General features: G+C 38.9%; 2 long non-coding RNA genes across 2 annotated transcripts in view; one reads left to right on the forward strand and one right to left on the reverse strand.

Annotated features, from left to right (window-relative positions):
• LOC128021478 (uncharacterized) overlaps positions 1-24,957 on the reverse strand; it is a 90,635-nt gene that overhangs the window by 46,165 nt on the left and 19,513 nt on the right. The window lies entirely within an intron of this gene.
• On the forward strand, positions 13,816-15,959 carry LOC128021477 (uncharacterized). Its single transcript, XR_008185563.1, has 2 exons — positions 13,816-14,436; positions 14,697-15,959. It is a non-coding gene; the product is annotated as an uncharacterized LOC128021477 (long non-coding RNA).

Below are 24,957 nucleotides of genomic sequence, written 5' to 3' on the forward strand. Positions count from 1 at the left end.
TCCAAAACAAAAGATTTGAACCTATTTCAGTTTATTTTATTTTGTATTTATTTATTTACCTGGCAACACTGCCGCACAACAGTGGCACTCAAACTGACAATAAAATGTAAAAAATTAAATAAAATAAAAAGCCCATAGACAGCATAGGCAGGTTATTGCTGCAACATACCACATTCGTTAAGACAAAACGCAATGATGATCATCATGATATTCTGTTTTGTAACCTAACTTTAAACAAAGGACCTTTTGTTCTATTTTGCTGTTTTTGTTTAATAAACCCTTCTGAGTTAATTTAAGAAGGTGTCTGACTATTGGGTTCAACTTCCTCCTGTGGCTCAGCGGTAGATATTAAGACTCTGGCATCAGAGACCCAAGTTTGAGGCCCGGTTCTGACAGAATAACCAAGCCACATTATGAACCCAGAGACGCCTAATCCTCAAGAACTCCTTGCCACAGTTGCTCAGTATGAGTCTACAGTCCAACGCCATGAGTCAGCACTAGTTCAGCAGGAGACTTTGATGGCTAAACACTCACAGTTGTTGTCTGATCTCATGACTTCTGTCTGTCAGATCTTTGACCGGCTGCCCTCTACCTCAGTTACTGCTTCTACTGCTGCCTCTGTATCCCTTCCAGATTCTCGAGTGCTCTCTCCTCTAAGTGAACCTCGCCTACCTCCACCACAACATTTCCCAGGTGATGCCAGTGCATGTGATGGGTTCCTGACTCAATGCTCTCTCACGTATGAACTACAACCATCATCCTTCCCCTCAGATCGGGCCAAGATCGCATATGTTATCACCCTCCTTTCTGGCAAAGCTCTTTCTTGGGCAGCTGCAGTCTGCAAGGCACAGACCCCCTTCTGTACAAGTTATTCTGCATTCGAAAAGGAGTTCAAGCGAGTCTTCGATCACCCCTTCAGTGGCCGACAAGCCTCTAAGAGACTTCTCACCCTCCGTCAAGGTAATGGCAGTGCAGCTGAATATGCCATTCAGTTTTGGACCGTTGCAGCAGGGAGTGGTTGGAACAATGAGGCCCTCATGGTGTGTTTCCTGAATGGTCTGTCAGAGGCAATCAAGGATGATCTGGCTACCAGAGAACCTGCTCTTGATCTGGAAACTCTTATGGATCAAGCAATCCGGCTAGATAATCCCCTGAGCCAGAATCGTCCCATCTGTTTCCTCATTGTCTGCCAGTCCAGCTCCTGCTCAAATGCCACCAGTGCCCCAAGATTTTTCGGAACCATGTAATTGGGTAGGGCTAGATTTTCCCCCTCAGAACGAGACCATCGTATGAGAGAGCGCTGTTGTCGATATTGTGGATTGTGTGGTCATTTTCGCTCTACCTGCCCCGAGCTTTGGAAAATGCCCAGTCCCGTACAGGCAAGGAAGGATTTTGACGGGAGTTACACGCACCACTTCACCTTCCAACTCTGAGCTTTCCTTCCTATCACACTCACTTGGAGAGAACAAAAACACCAACTAGAGAAATTGATTGATTCTGGTGCTGCCGGGAATTTCATGGATGTTTCCCTTACCAAGAGTATCCAGATCCCTACTTATTCTCTTCCTGCACCCCTAACTGTGACAGCCTTGGATGGAAGACCATTGTCTCCCGGGAAAGTAACCCACCTCACCTCTCTCCTTGGTCTCACCACCTACCAGCACCAGGAGAGAATGTGTTTTCACCTTCTACAGTCTCCAGTGTTCCCTATTATCCTCGGTCACCCATGGCTTCTCCAGCATGATCCACACTTTGACTGGTCCACTGTCACTGTTCTCAGTTGGGGACCCACCTGTCAGACTAAATGCTTGGCCCAGAACCCCCCGACCCTGTTCTCGAGTCCCAAGAAGCCCTAGATTTGTCTCAAGTCCCTGCTCAGTACCACCACCTCAAAGCAGTGTTCAGTAAAAGGGAAACCACCTCATCTGCCTTATGACTGCGCCATTGAGTTACTCCCAGGTACCTGTTCCCCTAGAGGTCATATATTATCTTTGTCTCCACTTGAATGTCTGATTAATGAAGCTTTTGTGGCAGACATCATCCAACCATCCACTTCCCCTACTGGAGCTGGATTCTTTTTTTTTGGGGGGGGGGGGGGGGGTGGCGGACTTCGACCATGTATTGATTACAGGGGCCTTAATACGATAACCATTCAAAACCGCTATCCCTTGCCACTGATGACAACTGCATTTGAAATTCTGTAAGAAGCCTCCATCTTCACTAAGCTTGACTTACGCAATGCCTAACATCTTGTGCGCATTAGGCAAGGAGATGAGTGGAAAACTGCCTTCAACGCCCACTGGGCACTATGAATATTTAGTTATGCCCTTTGGCCTCACTAATGCTCCTGCAATATTTCAAGCTCTCATCAATGAGAGCTTCCACAAACATCTACTGTACATGTCTGTCTCTTTTAAAGCTTACACGTAGTGTATATAATTGGTTGAATTTTAGCTGTTAGTATAGTAACATTTTTAACAACCCACCTAAAACTTCACTCATTTTCAAAACCTGGTTATGGCCAGGCTTATTAGTATAAACTGTATCAGAAATCAGTGTCATTATTATTATTATTATTATTATTATTATTATTATTATTATCATCATCATGAGGGAATCAATTATCAAGTTGTTATCAGAACTTGTACCACAAAATATTTAATAATATATCAAATATTGGATTTAAAGGATCTTTATTACATTTGATTCTGCATTCTCAGCCCAAGTAGACTAAAATCTAGTTGTTGTTATTGTATTATTATTTTTTTTCCATACATTACTATTTAACATTTCTTTTTGAATATATGTTCAAATGTAATTAAGTCCTGTAATTAAAAAAAAAATAATAATAATAATGTTATGCTGCTTCATGTTTTGTGGAAACCATTTCAAGATTCTTTGATGAACAGAAAGTTCAAAAGAACAGCACTGATTTTAAACAGTAGGTTTTCTAACAATGGAAGTCTTCACTGTCAATTTTGATCAATTTAATGAGTCTCTGGTGAATAAAGTTTTTAAATTATTGAAAAAAAAATTATAATAATCACTGACCCCAACTTTTGACCAATAATTTAAATATGCCAGAATGGCAATTTCCAAGCATCTCAGACATCAAAGGATACTTAATTAGTACTTTGAGATGCATCCCAAATCTTCTGTTTTGTTTTCCATGGAAGAATAACAGTATATCAGTTAGGAATACCATGAATAATCAACATAGAATTGTAATATATTTAATATTATTATTACTATTATTATATTAAATTTTTAATCAATATACATTTAATGAGCAACAGTAAAGTTTAAAAATAAGTACAAATAAGCACATTACAAATACATCACTGATAAACACAACATCCCCGCATATTAACTAACAATCATGTAGGCCTACTTCAAAGATGCACAAATGCAGGGCTGGGAAGTAACGAAATACATGTAACGGCGTTACGTATTTAAAATACTAAATATGAGTAACTGTATGCCGTTATAATTACATTTTAAATAAGGTGTAATCAGTTACATCCAAAAAGTATTTTAGATTACCAAAGTGATTACTTTTAATTTTTATATCATGTATTAATTTAATATTCAAGTAAAAAAAGTTTGGGGATTTTAACCAATACGGCAACTGATTCTCCATTGAAAAAAAACTGCATGCAGCAGCCTGTTCATTTAGCAACTTGTAGTGAGCGTGCATACATGCTCATCACGACACAAAAATTATCCTAGAATTCACACTTTGCATTCAGTTAACAGTTCCATACGAATCATGCATGAAATAAAAGTTTATAAAGACAAACGATAGCTTTATGTGCTTTATAGTTGAACTTGAAGACTTTATTAATTTGAAATGTACAATAATAGATAATCAGGGCTGGAAGGTTACTTTTAAAATGTATTTCACTGCAGATTACAAAACTCAAGCTTTAAAAAGTAACCAGTAATGTATTCCATTAGATTACTCAGGTTTAATAACTTTTTTTAAATTTGTTTATTTATATAAATATATATATATTGTATAAAATAGAATAAGAACACCACTTTTAAGTTTATTTTTATTTTTATTATTATTAGTAGCAGTAGTATTATTAGTATTATTAGTATTATTATTAGTAGTAGTGTTTAATCAATTTATTCATCACAATTTATTCATACTGGCAAATTACTTCTCACCAGTGATTCCCGACAGTTTTAAAAGGACAATTACTCATCCATTACTCATCGTCATTTCAAAGAATGGGACAACGAACAAGACAAGTATAAAAGCCTCGTCTGTTTGGGAAGGTGCACTCGCAGTCTTACACTTTTCTGGGCACTTGCCACCCAGGGGCCAACAGCACCATCTCACTGATGAAAGATCGCTTCTGGTGGCCGAACATGGCCAGGGATGTGAGAAGGTTCGTCCAAGGCTGTTCCGAATGTGCCATCTCCAAGAGCCTGTGTCACCTACCATCTGGCAAGCTTGTTCTGCTGCCCATTCCCAAATGCCCCTTGTCACCTAGGAGTTGACTTCATCACTGATCTGCTGGGCTCAGATGGTAAAATGTGTTCGAGTAGTCACTGATTGATTCTCTAAATCCTTCCATATTCTCCCTCTCAAGGGCCTATCCACAGCTATGGAAACAACTCATGTGAGATCATATTTAACAACATCTTTAGATATTACAGAATTCCAGAAGACATTGTTTTAGTCTGTGGCCCACACTTCATCTCCAGGGAATGCAAGGCATTCTTCTCCCTCCTTGGTGTGACCATAGGCCTCAGTCAGTCAGGATACCATCCCCAGTATAACGGGCAGACTGAGGGAAATTCCAAGAAATCTGACATTTCTTACGAACCTTATGCCATGGCCACCAGAACTCTTGGAATCAGTTCCTAGGCTGGGCCGAGTGCACGCAAAACTCCCTTCGTCAGCCATCCACTGGACTCACTCCCTTCCGGTGTGTACTCTGGTACCAGCCTCCCCTATTCCCCTTGTCCGGGGAACTGTCGGATGTCCCTTCTGTCGATTACTGGTTCTGAGAAAGCGAGAGGGTCTGGGACGCAGCTCACAATCCGCTTCAACAGGCAGTGCGCAGGAGCAAGATGACAGACCTTTGAAGGGCTGAAACTCCATTATACTAATCTGGTCGTGAAGGTATGGCTGTCAACACGGTAAATCAGGATGCACCTGCTGTACAAGAAGCTCAGTCCCAGATACGTTGGCACCTTCCCCATCAAGCAGATAAACCTAGTCACGTACCAACTTCAGCTTCCCTCACAGTATAAGATTCACTCTTCCATCCATGTGTCACTTCTTAAACCTCACCAACCTCCTGTTTCTGTTTCCACAGAGCCTTACCCGATGGAGGAACCCCACTTCCATTAATCCAGTAGGATCGTACCATCTTCAAGGTCGACGAGATCTTGGACTCCTGGCGCAGTGGTGGTCTCTTGTGGAATATTTTGTGGACTGGGAAGGCTATGGGCCATAGGAACAGCCATGGGTTCCCAGAGTAGATCCCACACTACTGAAAGCCTTTCACTCCACTCATCAAAAATGCCCTGGGACCCGAGGAAGGGTTTTCGGCCCTCAGGAGTGGGCCGTGGAGGAAGGGGTACTGTCACAGATCGGCCAGAATCAGCCACCTCCCAATCACAGCGAACACCATCACCCGAATACATGCACCTTTTACTAATCTGTAATCAGCATCAACTCTCATTCAAAAGCACACAACTCATTTCACCCCAGTGTCTGGTCTCGTTTCTACGAAGAGGACTCTCTCTATGCTATCTGTGAGAAACCTTGAAAGTGTTCTCCTGTGTTCCATTCCCTAGTTCGTTCTAGTGATCATCTCCATAAACTCATCATCTGAGGTGTGTGATTATCCTCTGTCTCCCTTCCATGATCTCCTGCGAATACCAGATGCTGTGTCACTTTCTTCACCTTAACAAAAGACTGCTACATTTATTTTAAAACTCACCTGCCATTACCATCTGCTACCAAATAAACTAACCTTGTGTTTCCTAGTCCTCTGTCTTAGTCTCCTTCCGTAGCCGTAATCAAATGAAAATAATTTATATTTAAAATATTTATTAAATAATCTCATCATTTTGATGATAAATTTGTATTTAAAAAAAAAACAGAATAATGAAAAATAAAAACGGATTGCATGGGGCTCTAAATGAAAAGGCAGCTATTATGTGGAATTGAATTGTGAACAAACAAGTTATATTAAAGGGGGGGGGGGGGGTGAAATGCTAATTTTCACTCAATATCCTGTTAATCTTGAGTACCTATAGAGTAGTACTGCATCCTTCATAACTCCAAAAAGTCTTTAGTTTTATTATATTCATTAATGCTGTTTCTTTTTGGTAATCTGTGCAGGGTTGTCTTGCCCTGGCAACCAAAAACACACTTCTTTTGTGACTTTTCGCGACGCTCTGGCTCTGATCAGTGAATCGCTCTGATCACTGAATGTCTCCGCTCTCATTGCTCTGCTATACGGGAGCGCGCGCTCTTCCGGCAGACGTGAACTCAGGACCCATATAAGGAAATTCCGCTCCATCTAACGTCACAAAGAGCCATACTCGAAAAAAACTTTCCGAAACTTGTGACAAACCGGAAGGAGTATTTTTGGAACAGAAATACTCCTTCAAACGTACAACTTAATTTTTGAAACTTTGTCCATGTTTAGCATGGGAATCCAACTCTTTAACAGTGTAAAAAACTCAGTACGCATGAAATAGCATTTGACCCCCCCTTTAAATATTGGTATTGTATGAAATGGGGTGATCTTTGGATATCTTTTTGACACTGCATTACAAACAATTTCTAAATCAATTCTGCACATGTAGTAGTTAATACAAAGTTATATTTAATTCATATGCCTACCAAACCAAATGACCCGTACCAAAAGTTCTGTATATAGTTACACCACTACCTAGACGTGGAACTAAACTGATGAAATTACTTAAAACTGAAAACTGAACTCCTTATTCTACCTTTTGAATGAGTTTGTGCTCCACATGTGCCTCCAGTCAAAAATGTCAGGAAACAAAGCTTTGCATTGCAGTTTGTCAGTCAAATCTATTAGGCACTGTACTTTTAAAGAACGGTGGAGATATTACCTCCGGCACTGCCCTGAGTCCCAACCACAGCATTAAAAACTCCGGTCATGAAGAAGAAAGTTGACTTTCAAGAGGCAGAGGGCCATGCAGAGAATTTAACCCTCATAAAATGTGACTGATGTATGATTAAAATGACCGGAGTAAATTCCAGCGACAATGAGGAAGCCATAAGAACCCAAGGACGGGATTGGACAGCCGATTTGGAACATGACATGCAGTGATGGATTACAAAATGGCTGGAGTTGACGCTGATGAGGAGGTGGCGTTCACAAAGCGCATCTTTGTTTGGCAGTGAGTGATGATGACTGATTAGAGGCTTGCTTTCACAATGATCTTCACACACTCTGGCTGCAGGGGGAAAGAAGAAGAAAGCAGGCCTTCAGCACCAACATTAGATTTTGAACAAGAACAGCTGTGACAGGCCGTCTGGGCAAGCTGTTGGGGAGAATGACAGAGACTGATTGATAGACTTGGGATGGCAGGTATTTGTTTCCTTTTTATTTATCTGCTGAATGGATTTTTCAAAGTGAAAGTCACTTCTGCAAGTACAACTCACTCATAAAGGTGGTAAAAATTTAAAGAAGTAATTTACCTTTACAAAAAAGCACAATTAAAGTAGTCCATATATTACTAGTCTTCTGAAACCTCATGGTAACTTTTAACGTCTTTAACAGGTTATTCCAAAATAACAGAGACATAAAAATGTCTAAAATAAATAAAATGACAAATCCCTCAAAGAATCGATTTTAAAACACGAGATGTAACATAGTATTAATGTTGGTTTCATATGGTTTTTGAAACCTATTTTTAAATAACATTAAAAGACTCTAAAAATCGTATATGTGCGCACCTTAATCATTATTTCATGATTATATTAAACTAGATTAAAATAAATATTTTTTGAAGTAGTTTTCGAATTTGAGTCTTTTAGATAGATAGAAAGATACTATTTTAAGTTACTACATTTATTTTTTGTTGTTTTACACTTTTTTACATCCATGAATTTCAATTTATTTATTTTAATTTATTTTAATTTATTTTAATTTTATTAATTTATTAATTTATTAATTTATTAATTTATTAATTTATTTTTGGGGGGTTGATAAACACTTAAAAAATTAAATTAAATTAAATTAAATTAAATTAAATTAAATTAAATTAAATTAAATTAAATTATTGAGGCTCTTGAACAAAAATTATGCTCAAGAATAAAAAAGCTTCTTAATGAGACTTTTTTGGTTCACTGATTTGCGGACAGTTGCATCAACCTGACCTACAAAAACATAAAACTTAAATTTAAATTCACATATTAAAAACATACTCTTCATAAAATAAGTCACGGCTTGTGTGAAGGTAATAATGTATTTCTAAATAAATGAATAAAAAGGACTTAACAAAAAATAAATAAATAATAATACACGTATTAGTGCTCATGTTCATGATACATTTTCACCAAAAACTGAAAGGAATGTCAACTATGACAAAAAAATAAATGAAACCTTGCTCCAGATCACTGGGAAACAGGCGGTTGTTTCCAACTATTATTTCACACAATGAAGACACTGTTCACACACGGAGACATGAAGCTCAGATCAGAGCGAGTCGCATGAGAGAGACGCCGCTCAAGTGATTAAAAGAAGCATCTCTGTATAAGCTATATATGCTGTAGTTTGGTAAAAGACTAACATTACATTAAAAATTACATTAAATGAATTGTAGTTTTAGCAAAGAAAATCTTATTTAAAGAAATCCAATTAAAATATGCTAATTTTTTTAATTGTAAGTTGGTATTTCATATATATATATATATATATATGTGTGTGTGTGTGTGTGTGTGTGTGTGTGTGTGTGTGTGTGTGTGTGTGTGTGTGTGTGTGGTGTATATATTTCATATGTTTGTGTTTGTGTATGTGTGTGTGTGAAAGAGAGAGAGAGAGAGAGAATGCGTGTGTGTGTGTGTGTGTGTGTGTATAGAAAACAAAAAAAATGCATATATGATGGAATATATATATTTCACATATATTTTGTCATATCTGTAGATGTGCACATTAGTTTCAATGCAAATGTAAAATTTATTTAATTTTATATTTAAATTATAATTATTATATAATTATTATGTTATAACGAATAAAACTATATATATATGTGTGTGTGGGCATATTTTTGTGACATATCAGGACACAACTCTGTATAATGACATGGGTATGACACAGGTATTACAAGGAGAGGGTGACTTATGAGGACATGAGCCATGTCCCCATTTTTCAAAACGCTTATAAATCATACAGAATGAGTTTTTTTGAGAAAGTAAAAATGCACAAAGTTTCCTGTGAGGGTTAGGTTTAGGGGTAGGGTTGGTGAATGGCGATAGAATATACAGTTTCTACAGTATAAAAACCATTACGCCTATGGGATTTCCCCACTTTTCACAAAAACAAACATGTGTGTGTGTGTGTGTAAAATTGGTAATTAATAAATTTAATTTGTATTATTATATTATCATTTTCAATATTATATTGTGTATATTGTTTTTAATCATTTTCTTATAGTTTTCATTCTGTCATATGGAGTGTCATATGAATTTATGACCACTGCTAAAATAATAATAATAATAATAATAATAATAATAATAAAAATACAATTGTTAAAATTTGATTTTACTACTGGACAAGTTCGCTTTATCAAAGTGTTATACATTTTAAACATCTCTTTAACTCTTGTAACATAATCTGAACTAGAGCTATGAAATAATTCACTGACAGAAAAGGGGCTTGTGCTTTTATAAAGATGCCAAATGACACTTGGTGTCATGGGTTTGTCTGGAAAACAGAGAGACCTTTCTTCAGGGAGAGAGATGGCCAGGGAAGGAGCCGCAGAATGGATGGAGGTGTTTAGAGAAGAGATGCCAAGGAGGGATGAGACCAGGAGAAATCCACTGTCTATGAGACCTGACTATATAAACACACACAGTCCCTGCTTAACCCTTCACATGTGGGTGTCCTTTATGTGCGTGTTTGCTTACATTTCCACTGTTTCACACCACTATTGCTCAAACATAGGCTTACACATACCCCAATTTTCGCTTGATGGATGAAAAAGCATGACAAAATTAAAGAGAGAAAACATAAGGGCAGAAATTGTATCATGAGCAAGCATACGCACTGTACAAATATAGTAAATAAAATAATAAAAAACATCTAATGCATTATAATGCATGTTTACTTCATAGAATGTACAAAACTCATGCATAAAACAACAGGTATGCGTGTAAATCTAAGCCAGTAATGACAGCGAATACATCAACACGTCCCAGAACATGAAGTGAAACTAAATTTGTCTGAAAGCTTGACAGTCTTATCACCAGCGGTGATAGATTCACCCCTATGCCCTCAGGGAGTCAATGTACCTGCTGAAAAGACTATAAGACATATCAGTGATTCTTCTGGATTCCTGCTCTCATCTTTTAATCTCTTTCATAAGGTGCCAAAGCCTCAGAGAACCCTCACAAGGAATTATGTGCAACACATATTTCCACAGTCACAAAGTTTCTCAAAGGTCATGTGACGTACTGACAGATGAACTTTACAGTTATGATGTTCACTCTGTCATGATGTCAATAGTGTTGCCTTTAACTTATCCTTTACTTCAAGTCATTCTTTTGTACTTTTTAGGTATATTAAGCTGAATAATAATTACATATGGAGGTACTGACCACTTGGCTCATGTAGCCGAACCTTTGACTGGTCAATGTTTTCTGGTATAGTCCTGTTAAGTTGTGATCACAATTTATGAAACTTCATTGAAATTCACAGACAAAAATAGTCCATTGTATGTTTTCAACAGTGTAGCGATCCTCGAAGCACAGTTCACGCAAACTGAAAAAAAAAAAAGAATATGTGTGTGTGTGTGTGTGTGTGTACATATACAGTATACAGTATATTGAATTAAACATAATTCAGACATACTGAATTACACACAAAATTTTAAAATAGAAAACCTGAAATAGTAATTAGCAAACAATACAGTGCAGAAATCATTTTAAAACCAAGCAGCTTTCTTTTTATTAAAGCTGCAAAGTTGTGACAACAACTTGAACATGAGCGTGAGGATTTTTTTGTAGATTGCACAGACTCCTATTAAAATAATATATTTTGCTTGCTAAATTTTGCAGAACAACAGTAAATATGACTGCCAGGGTTATTATAGGTAATAAGGGTTGCCAGTTCTATGGAAAAAAATATTGCCCAATTGGTATTTAAAAATAGACCAAAACGTTTTTTCCCCACCATCGGGGGTCTCCTCCATCTAAATTGCTTTCTGGGAGCAGGGGAGATAACTTTATCCCGCAGGCTAAAACACCTGTGGCAGCAGTGTAAAAATAGGTCAATTCCACAGTAAAACAACAGAATTGGCAACACTGTAGTTAACTAAAACTATATCTAAAACCAATAAAAACGAATAAAACTATATGTTTAATAACTAAATGGACTCCACACAACACAATGACTTCAATTTCAAGTAAAATTACAATGAAATTTACAATTCAAATTATTAATAAAAACTATGACAGTATCTCAAAAATACTACAATAACTCTGCACCTTTAGTTATTAATTTTTTAATGGCATGTAAAGTGACCAACAACCAGTTGGTCTAATACCACAATACTAGTCAGCTGTTAATACAATGCTGAACTGCTGTCCATCGATACACAATAAGTACTGATTAATATTGTAATAAGTAATCATGTTTCATTATCTACACAAGTAATGTACAGTTATGCTTGTAGATATCTACTTTAGAGAAATATAGTGTTAAATGAGTCAGATTGGAGCTAATGGTTTCAGTAAGCTCTTGACATTTGTCTATACGAAATTATGCTCAAACATACAGGGTTTTGTCAATTTACCAGAAAAGCTATGTTACTTTCGAAGTTAAACTTAACTTCACATCAATCTTATTGAAGTCTGTCTCAGGCAGTTACATGAAATTGAAGGTCCAGTGGGCACCCAAGAAAAAGAATCCAATCAGGTGCAATCAGAGAAAAGGAAGACAAGTACATCAGTAAAATGAGGTGAACACTCTCCATACACACCAGACATCATGCTCCCTTTCGCTGATTAATAGTGGCCTAACTGGACACCAGAGGCCAGCGCTGATGCTCAGCCCAGTTCCTCTTGAACAGAACTGATTAGTTGCACATCAGATCCCATAATCTGTCTCCTGCTCATCTGTATTTTCTTCTCCTCGAGCTTGTTTAAGACAGAACATTTAGTTTTGCTGGAAGCATCTGCACGTTCCACAAACAACAGCATTAGCAGCCTACCCTGAGATAGTGAGGAAATCTTCAGGAAACAATGGCTGGTTCAGTTCAATGCTATTTAGAAACAATCCAAAATAAACTGCAGCAAGGTACTTTGCCCTTGGCTAAACACTTCCTGGGGCTTCCGCATCTCACTTCCTCATTGGTGAAGGCATTGTCTTTAACATCTTCCTGAAGACTCTACTCAATATTCTTTGGAGAGTGAAGGATTGTAAAAGGTGTCTCTGAAAACTCATTTGTCCTTTGGGAAAATTCAAATTAAACACAACAATCAGTTTTAAAATAGAGCGAGGCAATGCTAATTATTATTGATTGGATGTTAACATGACGATCAGTATTTCCTGTCATATCTGGCCTTTATTGAATTTGATTCGTTTGAACACAGAGACATTGAACAAATTGCAATCGACACCATAAATAGAAAGTGAGGGTGTTCTGCCAAGAGATGAACGTCAGTTGAAAACGACAACTCTCTGGAGAGACAACACAAACAACAAATCATCTGGAACACTGATTAGCATAAAGAACAAAGTGTGAGCAAACACATCTCCTGCGTTTGATACATCAAGCCAAAGCGCAGATGGCCGATGAAATTTCTCAACCTGGTTGTTCAACCTTTTCAAAGTGATCATTAATTCCAGATTCTTTGAAAAATGCCACAAAAGCATCAGTATAAGTGAGTAATAATCCCATGAGCAGGTGAATGCACAATAGCTTCACAGCTTTGACAAGTTTCGAGTCTTAAATGTCCTTTGTTGTAAAATATGACAGATGGCACAATGTAATATCTGAAAGAAATAAGCAAGGTCAGAGTGGAATAATTTTTATTATGTTTTTTGTTCCATTTAACATGAAAAGAGATGTTGTGAATGGTGTTAACTATTGTTTTTCCCTGTCAAGCTATCCTGAAACACAGGTTCAAAACCTTGAACGTCTGTGTGAAGGCAAATTAACCTTCTCAACTTTACATATTTTGCTTCATGAGAATCTTCAATGACTGCATGAAAAAAGTCAGGATGGCAAATGTTCCAAGCTTCATCTGTTTTAGTTTCAGCAGTTATTGTCTTAAATCATACATAAATTTGCACTTCACATGACTCCATGAACCTAGTAACCATTATTATTCATGCAGATGATAGACTAGTACTAGATCCTTCTGACCTCAGAAATCATTAGTTCCTTTTTTTTCATCTCAGCCCGCATGGAGTCCGTCCCAAGGCTGTTTCCCTGTTATTTATGCTTTCCATATTCACTTTATCTGAGATACTGGACCTTTCACCTTTATATTGGTCTTGTTCACTGTTATGATTCTGATTTGTATGGTTCATGGTCATGAAAAAACTAACTCAACAGAGGCAGAAGTCCCACAAATTGGCCTTCTTTTTGTCACAGTGTGACAAATGGCATGTGGAACTTATTCCCGCTGAAGCAGTGTTCCCGGGGGAACGCTTTGAGTGTAACCCTGTTCCCAGGCCTGTGTGTGCGTTTGTTGCTGTGACAACCCCAAATGATGGATTGGCAACAGGTGTGGGGGATTTACTCAGAGTTTGCGTGAGGCCTCATCAACAGTGGAGAGGATAAAAAGCAAGAGAGAGAGGTGGTGCGTGTGGTTTTTCTCCCCTGTGAAAAGTCGTTTTATTGGGTGGTAATAGTTACTGGAGGACGGGTGAATGAAGAGGACAGTGTTGCTTGATGAGGGATTCGAGAACAACAGCAGGAGAGTGAATTACCCTGTTTGCATTGGAGAGGAGCTGAGTAACTGAGAACTGAGTCTTGTAATTGCACACGTTTGACACTGAATTGGATGTGGTTTGGAGTGTTTGGATCACGATCATAAATATCACTGAGTGGATTGTATTGATTCATTACCGATCTCTTACCTCTCCCTCCTCTATAAATGGTGATGTGAACTCTGCCTGTGACTGTGAAGAAAAACATCTCAGAACATCCTCAGTGGCAGTGAGGATTGCGCCCTCCCCCTTCCCCTCGGACAGAAACCCGAATGTGAGTGCTGGCTTTAAATTGCACGTCGTGAAGTGAGTTTGCAGTGGCTAAAATTGATGTTTTCCCCCACAATATATGTTTGAAGTGGAATTGTCGTGTGTGTGTGTGTAAGCTACATTCCTGTTTGCCATGCACTCTCTATGTGTCATGAGGGCTGACTGTCAATAGTAAGAGTCCTGCGACACTGATTTGTTCCAACTGTCTGGATGTTGAGGATTTATCATCTGGGATGTGAATTAACCCCTCTGTTGTGCTAATAGGAGAAGAGATGCCCTGTTGAAATATTTACTATCTGCCTCAGAAAAGCTCTGTGCAACCTGTTGACTTCGAGTCTGCTGTATCCCTGCTATTCGTCTGTATTGTGAGAAGTGTTCGTTCCTTCCAATGCATGTGAACTGTATACTTGCCTGAAACATCCATTCTGTCTGTCTCAGAAGAAGCCCTATTCAGCCTGTTGACTTCGAGTCTGCTGTATCCCTGCCATTCAACTGTATGGTGAGAAGTGTTCGCTCCTTCCAATGCATGTGAACTGTATACTTGCCTGAAACATCCATTCTGTCTGTCTCAGAAGAAGCCCCATTCAGCCTGTTGACTTCGAGTCTGCTGTATCCCTGCCATTCAACTGTATGGTGAGAAGTGTTCGCTCCTTCCAATGCATGTGAACTGTATACTTGCCTGAAACATCCATTCTGTCTGTCTCAGAAGAAGCCCCATTCAGCCTGTTGACTTCGAGTCTGCTGTATCCCTGCTATTCATCTGTATGAGGAAGCCCCATTCAGCCTGTTGACTTCGAGTCTGCTGTATCCCTGCTATTCATCCGTATTGTGAGAAGTGTTCGTTCCTTCCAACGCATGTGAACTGTATACTTTGTCTGAAGCATCCATTCTGTCTGTTTCAGTAGAAACCCTGCACAGCCTGTTGACTTAGAGTTTGTTGCATCCTTGTGGCCCACCTGTGCTGAGAGAGGTGACTGTCCTTTGTCACGAACGTGAGATGGGCACGCTTTGTCTGGAATATCCACTCTGACGGTGTCAGGAGAAGCCACCTTACTGTAAGACCGTGCACCTGCCGTATACGTACTTGACTGATATCATTCACCTCAAATTCCGTACCTGTGGAAGAAGGAAGGAAGGCTGGAATTACATACTTACCGGAGGAGACTTACCGGACCCCTCACTTGCCAAACACATCCCCACCTCAAGGCTGTGTATCTGCCGTGTACGGACCTGACCGATATCCATCCGTCCCAAATTCTGCATCTGTGAAGAAGGGAAGGGAGTTTGGAAGTATTTAATTACCAGAGGAGACTTACCAGACTGCGGGCTTGCCGATTGTATTCCCACCTGTGAAATACCTACTTGACCACCCATCTGTCCATCTATTGCGGGGCCCGCACAGAGGAAGAGGGCGGGAGAGTCCCCGGTCGCTGCATTGTTTACCTTCAAGCCCTGAGGGTAACAAAGAAGATTTTAGGTTAGGATTCCCAATTTGCTTTTACTTCAAAATAAAACTTGTTAAATTTATTCTCTGTCTCCGACTCTTCCCTCTGATACGCTCCTCGAGGTGGTCCTGGTTTAGGGGTGGGCGCAGTCCAGCTTGGCCCTCCTGACCTGTGACATTTTCAAGGTTCTTTTCTTTTGAGGATGTTTTTCTCTTTTTACGTCTATCAATGGAATTTTTTCCTTGCCATTTTAACACTAACTTAAAGAGATAGCAAGCCCAAATAGTAAATTTCATCAATTACTTACCCTCATGTCATTCTAAACCTGTATGTGTCATGATTCTGCCTTCATGTCCTGACTTTTCTCTAGTCTTGAGGCAGGATCATGACAGACCCGTGTTTTGTGTACAAGCACATGGCCTTGTCTTTGGGCCATGTGCTTGTGTTATCTCGTTCCCTTGCCCCGCCCCCCTTGTTATCCTAGTCTTGTCGTGATTGCTGTATCTGTACCTGTTGTGTCTTAATTAGTTCTCCTATTTAGATCCCCTAGTGTGCTCTGTCTTTTGTCGGTTCATTGTTCCATACTGTGATTGTTCCACATATGTGTCTCTACTTGTCAGCCTCGTGAGAGAGTTTATCCTTGTAACCCCCTTTAAGAAGTCTTTGTGTAACCGTGAGTGTTTATTTGTAGTTAGTGTTCTCTTGTTTTGAGTCTTTGTTTATCTTGTTAACTCAGTCCTGTTCAGTTATTTTGTATCCACCCTAGTCAGTGTTTTCCCCCTCGTGGGTTTTGTTTTCCCCTTTTTGTGATTTAATAAATCCTGTGTTTGGTAGTTCCTGTCTGCATCTGAGTTCATCACCGAAGAAAGAAAGACATATGGGTTTGGAATGACGTGAAGGAGAATAAATGTTGACAGAATTTTATATATTTATTTTACTGGGGTTGGGGGTGAAATATCCCTTTAGACTGAGATTTGAGAATTTTCTTGTGAGTTTTTGCTTCAGGAAATGTAGAAATGTAGCTTTTTAGTACTGGAACCCAAATTATAAATCTCTTCTACTTGGACAGGTTTTAACTTCTATACAATTTGTAGTTTAGTTTATCTGGGAAAGAGCAAACAAATTCCAGTTGAATGGCATTACCCTGTGAGACTCAAACAAAAATGTTGCAGTCTTTTAAAATAAGGATTGAAATATCCGTTATTACTTTCCTCTGCCAGCGTTGACGTGATATGATTGACATAATGTTTGAGGCATGATGGGAATAATCTGAAATCATTCTGCATAACCTCACAGACTTCAATATGCATCTTAAAGGAACAAGCCCCTGGTGAATATCAATGGGATATTTTTCAAGCTTTTTGGATTGAGAATGCCTCCGTTCTTACCGTTGATCATTCGGGTTTGTCCCAAAACCAGCGTTCTGACTTTCATGTGGCAGAGGTCCATACCGTAATTGTGAAAAAATAAATAATAAATTCTGATGCAGTCCATTTGATGGACAATCATTATTTGTGCATCAGAAGATTTAGTTGTTTGTAGAAATGTGTTAGCTGCATGATAGTTTTGTTACATTAGTGCATTTTGCATGGACAGAAGAGTCTAATCATGTGATCATGAGAGGTTTCAACAAAGTATTGCCAAGTTAAGTTAATGTTAAGTTAAAGTTAAGTTAAACGGAAGGAACAAGATGGCGGCGGATCCACACGCAGCTGCTTCTCTCTGTCCCGTCAGAACTGTGATTTCACGTTTTTTGTCTTGTGAGTCGCAGTGTTTTTGTACGTCTTCATCGCGTCTACTTGTCTTTAAGTGTGCATAAAGTCATGAGTTTCTGCTCGATGTCGGCAGACCGCATTTTTAGAGTTAAACTCCAGACACGTGGAACAGCTGCGGGATCTCGGTCGGCTCCGGAGACCATCACCGACCCCCATTGCTGCATCTCGCCCAGAATGGAGATGCCACAAGCAGCGTGACAGGAAGCTGAAGAGGGGTAAGTGCTGAGGTATCTGGGCTAGGCTAACAGCTTACCCACATAAGCCATCTATTCCCACCATCGTACTGGCTAACGTACGCTCTTTGGACAATAAACTGGACTATAGCTGATTACTACTCAGAGGACTGTAAGAGACTGCTGTGTTTTTGTGTTCACGGAAACATGGCTTAGCAATAGCGTTCCAGACAGTGCTATCCAGCTCAATCAGCTGATGTGCTTTGTGTTTACATCAGTGATGCGTGGTGCAGCGATGCTGTTGTGATTTGCAAACACTGCTCACCCCTGGTGGAGTTTATGATTATTAAGTGCCAGCCATTCTATCAACTGAGGGAATATACAGCCATACTGCTCGTTTCTGTTTACATTCCTCCGAACAACAACAGCAACAGGAATGATGCACTAAATGAACTGTACCAGCACATCAGTGAGCAGTAGACAGCCCACCCTGATGCTTTTCTCATCATAGCTGGGGATTCCAACCATGCAGGCTTAAAAATACACCAACACATAAACTTTCCAACACGAGGTAATAACATTTTAGACTTTGTTTACACCACACAGAGAGGAGCCTACAAACCCTACCCCTCCCCCACCTTGGTGCCTCAGACTACATCACAAATAAATTCAAATATGGCCGGAAGGGTCATCAGAGGTTCTTCAGGACTGCTTTGACTGGAATATGTTTAAGCAGGCTGCCACATACAATAACACCACTGACCTCCAAGAGTACTCAGAGACTGTCACTGCCTACATCACCAGTTGTACTGATGATGTAACAGTCACACAGACCATCACTGTCCTGGCCAACCAGAAGCCGTGGATGACAGAGGAGGTCTACAGACTCCTGAAGATGCGGAACGCTGCCTTTAGAGCTGGAGATGAGGTGGGCCTGAGAACAGCCAGGTCCAACCTATCCCACGGCATCAGGGAGGCTAAGAGACAACACTCCAGGAAGATATCCCATCAATTCAACGACAGCAGAGACGCTCTGACCTTGTGGCAGGGGATACAGGCCATTACGGACTACAAGCTCCCACCGCGCACCGGTGACAGCAACATCTCTCTGCTGAATGAGCTGAACAGCTTCTCCGCTCACTTTGAGAAACAAAACAGCACCACTGCACAGAAGACTCCACCTCCTCCCGGTGACCAGGTGATGACACTGACCCCAGACAGTGTGAGGAGATCCTTCAGCAAGATCAATGCATGCAAAGCTCCGGGTCCTGACAACATCCCAGAGCATGTACTGAGAGACTGTGCACAACACAATCATACTTCAACAGCTCATTTACAAACTGGTCCAGCCGGGGCTCAACGGTCCAATGGAATTTATAAAAAAAATAAAAGTTATTTCATCCAAGAAGAAAGAAACACCAGGATTAATGAACCACAACATTGCACATATTACAAGCAAAAATATTATGTGAAAATCAGACAAAAAGACAAAGACATTCAATAGCTCTCTATCAAGCTATTGCACACTCAGTCCAAGTGTCCTTGTATTCTTTGCGGGAGGAGCACTATTTGTATGACCAGTGGAGATGTTGCTTAAGTGGTGTCACTTTTATGGTGATTAGAATGCCACCTTGGAAGACAGCTGCCTATCTAAAGGCAAGTCAGTTCACTAGGTCTTGGAATCAACCATTACGAGATGCTTTACACTATAGGTTTTCAAATCAAACTACAATTGTTGCACAGATGATAATTCCTTTAACACTTTTTTTGAGTCTGATTAAATTAATATGCATCTTGCTGAGAAACAGGCATAAACTATTTCATAATAATCTAACGATAGTTGAAAAGTTCTTTGATCATAACTGTACCACCACGAGCTGGCCTCCACTGGCAGTTCCTGAGCTTTACAACTTTTTTCACCAACACTGCAGTATTTCTGTCATGCTCTAGCTTGTCCATCTGATATACAATGACTGCTATGAATTTTATCCGTTATACATTTTGTCTAGTACATCAAAGCCAGGGCGACAGCATAAAAGCGGTGAATTAAATTCGATGTCACTAGCACCAGCTCCAGCATCACTTGGATATGAAAAGGATAATATTGATGTGTTGCCCACTATGTTGGTCCGTGCTGTCAGACATTGATATATCTTGACACCTCCCCTTGTTTAACCCTCAACATGTCCAAACTGTTACCCAGACAACTTCTGTTTGAAAGTCGCAGCTAACACTAACACATCCAGCTGGCAAGGCCGCTGTTTTCCTCCATGAATCAAAGTGAAAAGAAAAGAAGTCTGCCTAAAACTGTAACCCCAAGCAGAGAAGATGCAAATGGAGCCCTGATGAACTGGCATGGGCAGAAAGATGAAAAACGACGGGTGCATTGCTGTCATTACCATCAAAAGAAGGCTCCCAGGTGCCCTTTTCAAGCGGAAGGCCTGTTCTATTCACTTGGAAAGACGGAGTCATGAGGAGCGAATGAGTGGACAGGTGAGAGAGTATGATTAACTTATCACACGGTGCTATAAAAAGAGCCTCTTTATTCCCACGCCAAACGCCAGCGCTAACTGTATCTTCACTCTGGTAGTTCTAGCAGCCATTTGAAGCTTGATTTACAACAGCGGCGGGAGAGAGTTATGACAGTTGTAAAAAAAACTGTTTTGCAGCTGCTTTCTCCTGCTTCAGCGAAGATAAGCTTTTATAATGGTGTTCAAGAGTTAAGCAGCAGAGTTTGGCATTCTTGAGCTTCTACAACTGTGATGCAATTAAATCAACCATTATAGCTGCGCCACTACGCTTCTAAAGTTTCTAGATAATCAAATCTTTCTAGGAAATGTTTTTATTAATGTCACAGCTTTCAGTGATTAAAATATCTTGGCTAATCATTAGCAAGCTGATTTTCACATTTCAATTACCATTGCTGTCACGTATATAACAACTTGTGTAAGGAAAAATAGCATCTGTAAGAAAAAAATCCATTCTTATGACATTTTTTTAGTTAAAAGCATTGCTTCTAGTCAAAATATGACTCCATAATCCATAATATTGCTTTCTCCATTGTAAACGTCATCTAGTCTGAATCAGGAGAGCAATATGCTCAGCTAAAGCATCGTTTACAAGTGAAAACAGCCCAGAACAGCTCTTTAAAAATAAGTGGGTGGATTTTGGTGTAAGAGACATCAGGAGATGGAGGAAGAGATATTATGGACAATGGACAATTATATTCGGAAGTGAAAAAAATTCTTGATGGATTTGTTTTATACAAACATGCAGCTTTTCACTTTTCACAAGACATTTATTGATGGACTAGAGTGGAGTGGATTACTTGTGGATTACTGTGATGTTTTTATCAGCTGTTTGGACTCTGTTTCTGACGGCACCCATTCACTGCAGAGGATCCACTGGTGAGCAAGTGATGCAATGCTAAATTTCTCCAAATCTGATGAAGAAACAAACTCATCTACGTCTTGGATAATCTGAGGGTGAGTACATTTTTAGCAGATTTAACTATTCCTTTAATTATTTTTATTTTCCCACCCTTTTTTATGTCTGCCAGGCATAGACAAAGGTAATCTGATCACTAAGAAAAGTATCAGCAGACCTTTCTTCAAAACGCCACATAATTTGAGCTATTATTCACAAATGGTCAGGCAGATTACATGCCGAAGTAATTATAATATAAATTATATGTAAATATAATTTGTTTGTTGATAGTTGTTTCTTCATCTAAGCAGAATATATCAAAATAATTGCTTCACAATGTTTCTGTTAGATCACTGTGCAAAAACAGTTATGAGGAAATATTTCTGGAGTTTGAAAGTATGAATCATCAGCCAGACGTGTTTCTACAAGTCCCAGTGTAGCAGTTTACATAATTTTTTAGCTAATGAATGTTTAGATAAAAAAGGCTGTTTATCGTTATGTTTCCAGTAATGATGTCAATTACGGAATAAACTCCAATTAGTGTATATTTGTGTGTTCAAGATCTGTTTCTTGCAGCCACCCTAATTGTGTTTCTGCTATAGAAATCACTAAATGTTTCTCATAACAATTTACGAGTCGATAAAAAGGAGTTACATGGGAAACATTTACACCATTTACACAAGAAACCAATATTTAGCTCATAAAGAATGCATTAACATTGATACCAATACATGACATGCAATCACAGTTTACAGTACACGTTAAAAGCCAACATAACAAATTAGTCAAATTAAAGGGGTCATATGACGTTGCTGAAAATAACATTAGACTGTGTATTTGGTGTAACTCAGTGTGTTTATGTAGTTTAAGATTCTAAAAACACATTATTTTCAAGATAATGTACATTATTGCTTCTCCATTATACCCTGCCTTTCTGTAATGCATCGATTTTGACAAAACTCATCGTTCTGAAAAGCGAGGTGTGCTCTGATTGGCCAGCTATCCAGTGCATTGTGATTGGCTGAATGCCTCAAGGTTGTGGCGGAAACGTTATGCCCCTTACCACAATGGCTCCCAATCCCAGTCCTCACGGCCCCCTGCTCTACATATTAGCATGTTTCTCTTAGTTAACACCTGAGTCATATAACCAGCTCGTTCCAAACTCCCTGAGCAGGGGAAATCCATTGAAGTTTACTTCACTTCCAAACAACGCATTGTGTTGCTAATACATAAAAATAAAGCCATGTCTGCATTTGTGATCGGAGAGACAACTAACAAAAAGCTCTACTCTACACTACTCAAAACTTTCGTTTGAACCAAGTGTGCCGCACTACTCCTCTAAAGTGAAGCTGCCGCGTTTCGATCACCCCTTGGTGACTGGTCCCAGTATAGGTCATAAACCCTGCACTCTCCGTGTAATCTAATGGGATGTGAGACAAACTAAATAATTACATTTAACTTCAAATATTTTGTTCTCAAAGATGTTTTTTGTCATTTGATGTAGATTTCATCACGCTGATGTAAGTTGTGTTCATTTTTTTTAAATAAGTTTGGTTTTAGTTAGTAATGTGATGCTATAAAAACGGGAGTGTGATGTCATGATTGACAGCTGAGACTCACAGCTTTTCTGAGCGAACTGAGGAGCCAACAGATTTTTTTGGGATCTTCAGGAAGAGATTGGAGTTGTATTGACCCTATTCTAACATAAGTCTCTTATACGGCAATCAGCAGACAAAAATTGGACCAGTCAGGCTAATTTAACAAAGGGTCAGAGGCGTGTGTTTGCGATCAAATATGCAGGAGTGTGTTGGTGGGATGCGGCTCAATTTCACTGTCTACTGCGCAGACTCTGGTCCCGAGTTTGCTACTGTGCAGACTCTGCCAAATCAGTGCAATATGGCCGCGCCCTATTGGGACAGTGGTGGCTTCTTTTTTTTTCAATGGAAGTGAATGAAGGTGTGTCGTCCATCTTTTTTACAGTCTATGGTTTGAATCATCAGTGGCAAATTCTTTAAATATTTGAACATACTTACAAACTGTGAGTCAGAAGGACTTTCCTTGCAAAGTTGTTACTACCCCACTTTATAGAAACAAACATTGTAGGCTACTATCACAGAAAACAGTCCTCATCCTCCATAAAATGTGCTACACACATCTGAATATTTGGGTTGAATACAACAGTGTTGTAAATACAGTTAATAAATAAATAATAAAAAGTGTGTGAATAGATGGACATTACTCCCATAATAAAGTAGAATCATTTAAAATTAATATACTGCCCCGTCTATTGTATTTATTTCAGACTTTACCAGTTGAAATTCCCCAGAAACAATTTAACGACTGGACAGAATCATTTCTATATTTATTTGGAATAGTAAGAAACATGGATTACATTTTAATCTGTCAACCTATGTCAATTGAAAACTACTGGAAATCTTGGAAAGCACAATCCCAGTTCAGTCACTTTTAAGTGAAAACAATAAATGTAAGGAAATATCTGAAAACATAACTCAGTGGACAAAATGTGATTTTGAACTGTGGTATAAATTGATGAGAAAATTCAAACTAGAGCATCAGATGAGAATACTAAGTTGGATTGGTTGTGATTCTCATTTCTACCCCACTCAAACTTTTTGTGTACTTTAAGGTCATGGTCTCATGGTTTGTAATAGTTCAATAATACATTCATAAAATATAGCATTTTATATAATAATACTAATATTGTAGTCAAAGGCAATTTCATGTTTTGTTAAATTATAGTGCTACCAAGAGGCACAATATATATATATATATATATATATATATATATATATATATATATAATTTTTTTTTTTTTTTTTTTTTTTTTTTTTTTTTTTTTTTTTCTATTGTATGTGTTCTTAGAGTTTGCCGATTCATATGTGTGTCAAATTTGGTGAACATATCTCATTTTGTTGTCTTCAAATTTCTTCAAATTTGTCTTCAAATTTCATACGGTGGTTGCTGTGGTTAATGTTGAGACTGTCCTCTATTAGTATGTGTAAAATTTCACAACTTTCCCGCAAGCAGTTCTATGGGCTGCCATAAACTCATAGACTCAAGAACAGAAGAAGAAATATAGCCGCAAGCAGCAATTAAGGGGCTAAGCACTCCAAAGGCACAATGAGGAGCTAAGCATGGCATGGAGCATCAGACCAACTGCAACAATAAGTATATAAAGCAAGTTTCAGAGGATTTTAAGGAAATTGGCTAAAAAAAAACATACAGTTTATTGTAAAATGATTTAATGGCTTATCACTTTTGACCAATAGGTGGCAGTGTTATCAAATCTATGTGGTGTCTTCTATGTGCGGTAACACAACGTTTGGTGTCAATATGTCAAAGCTTTGCAGACATACAGCCTCAAACATAATCTGGCATTATGGGTCATATTGATTGAGTACACTTATCCATCTATCCAGTCTCTGTTTCGTGACAGAACTTTTGGAGTTTTCCCCATCAGGTTAGTTGGAGCCATACTACTCTCAATGCCGCTTTTTGGGACTGGACGATGAGGTAATTCGGTTCCTGTCTCCTGGTCATTGTGATTCAAGTCAATTCCAATAATTTCACCCTCTAGCTAAATGGTTGTTGTTGTTTGTTTGTTTGTTTTTTGATAAATCAAATAGAATAAAAACACGCCTCATCAAGTCCAGTCTCGACAGCGATTGGGTGCTCCAACTCACCC

This window comes from Carassius gibelio, chromosome A10, assembly GCF_023724105.1.
Source record: "Carassius gibelio isolate Cgi1373 ecotype wild population from Czech Republic chromosome A10, carGib1.2-hapl.c, whole genome shotgun sequence".
Taxonomy (NCBI): Eukaryota; Metazoa; Chordata; class Actinopteri; order Cypriniformes; family Cyprinidae; genus Carassius; species Carassius gibelio.